This window comes from Struthio camelus, chromosome 8 (assembly GCF_040807025.1).
Source record: "Struthio camelus isolate bStrCam1 chromosome 8, bStrCam1.hap1, whole genome shotgun sequence".
NCBI lineage: Eukaryota > Metazoa > Chordata > Aves > Struthioniformes > Struthionidae > Struthio > Struthio camelus.
This window is the reverse complement of record NC_090949.1, coordinates 7,992,998-8,001,643: the sequence shown is the minus strand read 5'-3', so window position 1 is coordinate 8,001,643 and position 8,646 is coordinate 7,992,998.

Sequence of the window (8,646 nt, the reverse complement as noted above, 5' to 3'; positions counted from 1 at the left end):
GTCTCTGGTCTTCCCTGGCTACAGTGACATCTGTGATCACAAGAAACCTCTGCCAGGGGCTATGTTCCAGGCATGGAGCACAGCACTTCTCCATGGCTGTCTGGGAGCAGCAGAGGGCTGAGACTAAAGCTTTTTCCCTGTCACAGGTTGGTTAATTTTGAGGGGTGGGAAGCAACTTGGAAGGGGGCTCCAAGAGAGGAAAAAGGAGGGAGAAGATTGCTGGAGCAGGAGAAAGGATGGCTAGAGCAGGCCCCCTGGGGCTGTCTAGTCCATGCCCTGATGCAGGGCAGGGTGGTGTCTGCCATGGCAGGCGCTTGCAGGCTCCATCACTGAAGGATGCTGAGCAATGCTCCCCAGGCATTACATTTTGGAGAGCTTTCTGCATTTCCTTCCTCTTTGTGGCAAGGAACGAAAGCGAGGACAGAGGCTTTCTTCCCTGCTGAGGAAGACTAGCCGTGGCGTGCCAGGGCTCTGCAGAATCCCCTGCAGTTAGTGCTGGGAGGACTCCAGGAAGATGCTTCTGTGTTTCTGGTGCAGCCCGGCTCTGGGGAGGACCACGGTGTTGCCCAGCACTTGCAGTGCTCCTGAAGGGCCTCATGCTGAGGTGTCCCTTGGAGCTGCCCTCTGCCAGCCCCCGTTACACCTTCGCTGTGAGGTTGAGGATGCAGCTGTTCCTCTGCACTGCCCCATGGGACCTTTGCCTGTGAGGTGGCCACGGGAGCTCAGTGCTCCTGTGTCTCTTTCCTCCCCCTTCTTTAAGGCGCTGATCTCTTCCCAATAACAAGGGGGCTTCTGTTCGACAAAACCTGCCAATTAGTCATTCTGGCTGGGTATAAACGTGGCACTTGAACAGCTGAGGGGACGGCGGGCAGTCCTGCCCCTTCTCGCAGTGTTGCCAAGCTTGCCATTAACACAATGTGACAACTAATCTCTCTATAGCATCTGACTGAGCAATTTTAATTAATAGCTCTGTACGCTTGCACACACACCCGTACCCCCTCCGCTTCACACAGGTACCGCATGCCTTTAAATCTCCTTCCCTTGCTTTGCAGCCTGGGTGGACAAAGGAGAGCAAAAGCCTCATCCTGCCCCAATTAGCGCTGAGATGCTGTTTGTTTGGGGCTCTGGCATTCAGAATTAGCCAAGGATTGCTGTGCCCCTTTCCCTGTGGGGTTGGGACCTCAATAAATGCAGTGGCTCGGGAGCGGAGGTGTTTTCGCAGCTCTGCTGGTGTTCGGTGGCCGCAGGAGGCGAGGGGACGGCAGGGCTGTGTGAGCTCTCCAGGCTGGATGTGAGGGAATTGGAGGGAGTGAAAAGGGCAACTGCCTGTGCATCTTATCCAAAAAGGTTCCCTAGCTTTATCTGAGTGTGTGATAAAGCCAGAAAAATCCGATTTCCATGATCTCATTCTCCCAGGTCTGATGTAAACAGCTTTGGCTTGGCAGAGGTTTTGGTTTTGCTGCAGAGGTGCCCCAGTTTGCATTAAGGACAACTGAGAGGGCTCAACCATGGTCAGCTTGGATGCTTCTTTAGGCAAATGTTGGCTGTGCGCTGGTCTCAATATGTCTTTGGGGCCGCAGATCTCTGCAGAGACACTAATGCGATCGTAGCTAGAGCCAGACCAGGTTTCAGCACAGCCAGGGAAGGAAACTGCCTGGTGCTGGAGCCTTGGGAAGCCGCACTGCCTTCTGCCAAGAGCTGTGTTGGGGTATGTGGATTGCTGCTGCAGGAGTGGAATAAAAGTCTCCCATGGAGCAGGAGAAACTGTCATGATTAAGAGCTGGGCTTTCCTGGCAGGGACTGAGGCAAGTAAAAGAAAAAAGCTGCCTGGATGGGGTCAGGAGAAGCCTGTGGACAGGCCTGCAAACTTTTGGGGGCTGAGATGTTTCCCCTGCACTGCCATTTCATCAACACCTTAATGCAGTGTTTTGGCACTTCTCATCCCAGATGGTGCTGCATAGCCAAAACCGCAGACATCGGAGTGGCTGAATGTTTCGAATGTGATAAAATTGCTTAGGCTTTTGGCACCTGGATTAAAGGAATATATGGGGGCTTTCCTTCCTGCAGCCATGAGGATCCACCACCACTGTGCTGTATTTCCCTCCAAGAGACTACTCAAGACTCTTCAGGTCATCACAGCAAACCCTGGATGGCTGTGATGAGGCATCGCAAGGCACTTAGGTCTGAGCATGATCTCTGAGTGCTTTCTGTAGGTTCTTGCCTTCATGGCAAATCATCCTGCTGCCCTCAAGGGAGTGAGAAACACCCTAGGTGGTCCCTAGGTGAGCAGTGCCAGCCAGGCCAGTGTAACACTGATGCTATTGCATGCATGGCAGGCTAAATCCATGAAATAGAGGATCAAGATGCAACTCCTGTATTTGCAGCATCTCTCCTTCTGTCTCTAAACAAGCTTATCCCTTGCACTCCACACCTGGAAGACTGAAGCTTAGGTCTGGTCAGCTAAATCCCAAGTCCTGTGGACTTAGACATCTCTTTCCATGGTGATCTTGGCACCTGACTAGAGCAAGTCTGGCCCATCAGCCACAAGACCTGGCAGAAGTGGATATGGATGGGAGGGCAGACAGTTTCACACTGGCACAGTTTTTGCTCCACAACCTCACTGAGAGCTGTGCTGCCTTGGCAGAAAGGGTGTGATGGGCTCCTGAGTTCCAGGGCAGTGCTGCCGAGGGGCTGCTGCACCCAGCCCTCTTCTGGTGGCATGTCCCCTTCTAGGAAATGGGCCTTGCTCCCCTGTGCTGCCTGAAGAAGCCCAAGTGCCTCAGGCATCTTGGCTCTGCAAGAGCCGCAGAGGCTGTTGCATTGCACAGGGTTGAACTCTACTGCCTCTAGCTCATCTTCCCAGTGGGGTCATTGCATGCTGGGAACCAGTGCAGCTGCCTCAGTGAGGCAGCTGGTGAGCACAGTGTTACCCAGCTGTAACCTGTGAAATGCACTTTATACCAGCTGTGCCTTTGCTTGGTCTCAGCCCTAGGGAGAGCATTGCAGCCCTGCAGCAAAGTGCAGGATGCGGTGGTGGTAAGGGGACAACGGGTGGATGAGAAGCCGGTGCTCCCTGGCACCTCCTGGGCTGGCATGGTGGGTCGATGCCATTGCCCGGCCGTGGCTCACCTCCCCAGAGCCATGGAGACCTGCCCCATCTGCCTGCACGGCAGCGCGGTGGGGAGCTAATGAGAAGCAAGGTGAGAGGCAGGAGATGGGCTGACAACTGACTGGCTCAGCAAGCTGCCGGGAGTGTGCGGGTGGCAGAAGGACGGCATCTGCAGCCCCGGCATCTCCAGGCTAATAATGAGGTTATTACTGGCCCGCTGCTTGACGGCCGGCACCAGCATCTCTTGCCTCTTAATCGTCTCAGTTCCCACTTGTGGATACGCTGGGAGTGGCTCATTGGGAAGGGAAGCTTCACCGTGCCCTCGTTCTTGCTTTTGGCCCAGAGTTTTGATGGGAGGGAGATGTATTTTTAACCTTGCTTCCAGAGGAGGCTCTGCTCCCATAACCACTGCCTGTCTGTCCCCTTTATCTCTTGGATGTTCCTGGCCTGTTGCAGCCTGGCTTGACAGGAGGAGAAGTCTCAAAGATAATTAAGTTCCTACAATTTTTGCAAGAATAGACAGGTAAAGGAGAGGGGTGTTATCAGGGTTTCCACGGAGGGGAAGGCTGGTAATGAGGAATCAAAGTCAGGGACAGGAAAATAAACCTTCCTTGCTATGGAGTTTGTGGAAAGCAGTACACGGTCTGACTCAGGAAATCGGGAGATGATGCTTAACTGCTAGTTTGTCTGCTTCGGGGCTGCTTGAGGGAGAATGTGATTTCACTGTGTCTGCCTGGGAATGGTGAGACTCTAGTGAATCCCATCAAGGAATTTGTATGGGGATAACAAAGGCAGGATTTGCCCCATCAACTCCTTGAAATATCTTAAGGATAAAAAATAAGGCAGCCTTTTATCTGTTTTGTGTGTGTTGACTGTCAGCACAGTGCAGTGTGTAACAGCCATTGCCCTCTGTTGCACCACAGATGACATGTTTTAAAACTCTAAGTGTTTTCAGTATCCCACCCCATCTAACAGCAGCAGTAAATGTGTTTGAGCCAGTCTATCTGCTAAGTCTGCATCAACACCAACAAGCTATGAACATTTGTTAGTCACTTATAGTGAGAAACCAGTGTGCTCACAAACATGATCAAACTCCTCTGATGCCCAAACGTTGGCATACTGTGGTCTTGATTTAGTGCAGGTGAGGCAGTGCTCCTACCATTACCTGCTGAGCCTCGGAGGCTGCAGCGGGCAGGTGAGGGCAGTTTTGCCTTGGCCACTGCGGCTAGGGCTGGCAGAGGACATGGGAGCCATGCACGAGCTCAGGTGGGTGTGTGAAAGCTCAGGAGCTGAGGAGGGAGGTTGTGCTCTAACACCTCTGGGGCAGCTAAGGTCCCAGAGCTGGCTGAGATTTTACTTTTTTATTAAATATATATATATGGCAACTATGTGGTTTAGCTGAGCTCTCCGTTGCCCTGGGTGGTATGGCGGGGCCCAGGCGTGCTGGTCAAGCCGCGGAGGACTCGCTGGGCTGGTTGTAGGGCCCATCCCTCCTCAGGAGCGGGTCGGCGTTTCGCCTCCCGGAGCAGCTGGCGCGGATGTCGCAGCCGATTATGTCGGGAAGGAGGTGAGCGGGAAAGCGGTGACACTTCGCCTACGAAGCCCTGCTGTCAAGGGGCAGATGTGGAGGCCGACACATGTTTGCTGCTGCTGCCGAGCCTCTAATTAATCACCTCCACCACCGCTCTGTGACGGCACCGTGCCCCGCGGGGGACCTGGCCAGCCGGCCGGGGAACCCTTCGGAGGAGGCAGCGGGATCTGCCGGGGTGGCCGGTGCCTTTCATCCCTCTTCCAGCCGTGTCCACCCAGGACGATGGGTCGTTCTCCATCAGCAAGTCTTGACTTTCAGAGGGGTGGGGGGGTGAAAATCGGAAAGACAGGGCAGTTCATTTTCATCCCTTTCACAGACCCTGTTGCCCTCTCTTGCATCAAAGCAGCCCAGAGCAGTCAAAAATTAAGTATATAGTGCCTAGCGCCTTAGGGCTTGGATGTCTTGTGGTAAACCTGGCACCGCAAGAGAGCGGCTGCTGTCAGACCTGGCCACCCTGCCCTGCACCCTGGGGGACAGAGAGGTGTTTTGTGCTTCTAACTGAAAGCAGCTTAGAGACCAAAGGGAGTTTCCTTCCCCTCAGGGGATACCCACAACTCCTAAATCATACAGACAGCAAGCTGTTTTTGCGGAAAAAATGTTGATAGAAACGTCACTTTAGGTATGTTTTCCTGCTCTGCTCTGGACTACAAGATTTGAAGCAAGCCATTTCTACGCGTATTTGGCTGACTGAAGAGGTAAGGTAACGGGAAGCGTCTGCCTGGGACTTTTTTTCTGAATTTTCCTGATGGCCAACTGAAAAAAAATTCCAAGAGGAAAATGTCACTGTTGAGCTGAAACCTGGTTTTCTGATGCGACTGCCTCCCTGGAGCTTTCCTGCCTGCCCAGCAGCACCTCTTGGGGGTTCAGAAACGCCAGCAGGCACCTGCGCCCCTGCCCCGGGCTCCCGCGGGAGGCGGACGTGCCCAGGGGGCTCGGCCACCTCCTACCCCTTGGCTCTGAGCAGAAACGCAACCTGCAGCATGCAGCCGGCTTTCAGCGGAGAAAAGTGATGGTGTCTTGCATCAAATTTGCTGCTCTCCAAATGCCAAAAAGGTGAGGGCTGTCCCCAGAAGGGGCTGGAGCAGCAGTGATGGGGAGGCCTGCGCGGCTGGGCGCTGGGGACAGCGGACGAGCCAGGGATGCTCCAGTGCCGAGGATGCTCCAGGGCCCAGCTGGGACCCTCCTGCGGCAGCGCGGCCCTGTCCTGGCCGCCCTTCTCCCTCTCTGCAGGCTGAAGCCTCCATCTCGTGGCCGAGCCCCGAACGACACGTCCGCGGTGGCACCGCCAGGGACGAGGCCGGGGTGTCACTGCCTGTCCCCTGGCTCTTTTGTAGCCCCTGCTGCTTTCCTTCTTCGCTGACCACAAAACTAGCCATTCCCTCTCCCCCCTGCTGCAAACTCACCTCGGAGTCAATGTTCTCATATTGAGCTAGTTATTTTTTTGTTTGCTCTTGATCTCTTCAGCACACGTTATTCCTGCAGTTGAAAGTTTCCCGGAAGATTACAAAGTCTTTCTGATTTTTTTTTTTTTCTGCTGTTTTATTTCCGAAGCTATTTCCAGCGCTGGCCCAAGGCAGCTGCAGGGGCGGCTGTGTGCGCTTCGGCAGGGGTGCACCCCAGGTGCCTCTGCCTGGGTTTGCCGGGCTCACAGGTGCTCCATCCTGGGCTGACAGATGACGGGACTCACCTGTCCCAGTTAACAACCGGGTGTGACATCTGTGTTTCTACTTTTTTAGTTCCTTAAATGAATTTGGGAAGGGTGCAGGAGGAGGGAGTTGCTTTCCTTGCCTCAAAGCCCTGTTAGCATCCGGTCCAAGATATGATCCTGCTCAGGGGCAAGGTGCACAGAGGCAGTGTGTCCTAGTGGCCTCCGCTCTGGAAGGGCAGCCGGGAGGCAGCAGGGCTGCTGGCTGGCTGACTCAGGAGGAAGCCTGCCTGCCTCAGTTTCCCCCTTCCTAGAGCGGACCTGGATAAGAAAAGCGATACCCAACTTCCTGTCCCCAGCAGGCCCCAGCACAGCCCTTTGCACTGTGGTATTGCCACCAGGCAGCCTCTTGGCCTGTCCCTGCTGTCCTTGTCCTGGGAGGGGGAGACGGGAACATGAGGACTTTAAGGACCCCCCACCCAGCCACTGCTCCCGCCTGTTTAAGGTGCATGATGGGGTATCTGACAGCTTCCCCTCAATGTCTGCACTTCGTATCTAATCGCAGCCAGAAGGCTGTCGCAGCTTTGCCCGGCGCGTAGTTGCTGCCCAACAGCTATTCCAGCAGGCTGTTAACTTAAGCAGGTTCTCAGCTCTATTTCTTAACTGTTGAGCTCTAGTTTTTCTAGGCAACCGGAAAGCTTTTATAGGGCAGCTCATTCGTGTGCACTGCATGGCTCGCTCGGGGGTGGATTTTGGGGAGGAGGTTGGAAAATTTGGAGAAAAGCTTCTTTCCGCTTAACCTGATTCTTCTGCTTACCCCTTGACTTGCCACCTCTCTCGGAGGTGATGGTTTAGCCAGCTCTGCCAAAGCAAGCTGAAGCTAAGCCCAGAGGTTTGTGCTGCAGGTTTTGGCCTAACTCCTGGTTTTGTGTTGGCTTGGCCTTCAGCGCGTGGCCCTGCTCGTGGTCCCAGAAGGACATCACCTGACAGCCAGATGTTCAGGCTTGTCCTTGTGCCGTGAGCTGGCTGGTGGGCCTCGAGGGCGGTCTGGTTGGCCGCGGGGTGTAGGCGTGCCAAGCAGGCTGTGCCTCAGTTTCCCCACCCGTCAGCTGGGACGAGGGTGCCTGTCTCGCTGCAGGGGGGAGGGAAGCGCTGAGCAAACCCGTCAGCGGGAGCGTTCGACGCGACGGCCGGAGCAACCCCTCCGTCGCAGCGCGGCTGGGAGCCTGCTGGTTAGCGCCGTAAAACGTAGAAAATCTTTCCTGTGCCCAAGGTTCAACGCGTTGCCCTTTAATTTCCCTGGGCTCCCCGGTAGGGCTTTGCTCTGGGGCGCAGGGGGACCCTGGGCAGAGTTTAGCCCACCTTTCCTCGCCAGGCCAGGAGAGGCAGCTCTGCAGGTAAAGCTGAGAACCTTCTTTCTTTCCCCTCCAGTGCAACTCTGGTTTTCAGCATCCGCAGCTCCTCCGAGGTTGCCTCGCGTGGGCTTTGTAAGTTTTGGTCTCCTCGAGGATGCTCGAGGGCTTTCTGCTCTGTTTTCAAGGCCCAAGCGGAGCCTTTCCCTGAAGCAAACCAGCACGAAAAATGCACCTTCCCCGAAATCACAGTGCATAGCTGGGCGCAGACGGCCCTGTAGCGGAAAGGACCGAAGGTGAGACGATGAGCTGATGGTATCGGGAAACCGTTCGTGTTTTGGGTGCCTGAGGATTTGCTTGCACTGAGCTTTCTAAGCTCGTGAAGCAGCTCTGGGAGGTCAGGAGCAAGCGGGGAAGGGCTCTGTTTGGGCCGATTCATGCTCGCCTTGGCGTCCTGCAGCCTCAGTGGTTCGGGGGGGATCGCGCTCAGGGGGAGCTTCTGTCTGTGGACATCTTAAGGAGAAGAATATCTTGGTGCAATCTACTTTCCGGCCTAATTCTTCCCTGTGATGGATTTTTGCATGGATTATAATCAAATTTGGCAAATCTGTTTTCAGCCTCCTGCATATACTGCTTTGTTCCACGAGGCCTCTTGTGTTTTAAGACCAAATTAAAACTCTGGAAATTTCTGTAAGTGGAAAAAACCATCCAGCGCAAGTTAAATCCGTAGCTTGAAGAAAACCCTCAAGTGTGAAATTCCCCCTGCTCGCAGACCCAAGGAGCTTCCCATTGGAAACATACCGTCGTTCAAGACTGCCGTAACCCAAGGGAAGCGTGAAGGTTTTATGTGCGACTGTCACTCTCCTAATCCAAACAACTCATTTCTGCAGTTGGGGAAAACCCTCGGAGCGAGCCCATTCACACGGAAAGGCACAGGTCGCTCTTGCGA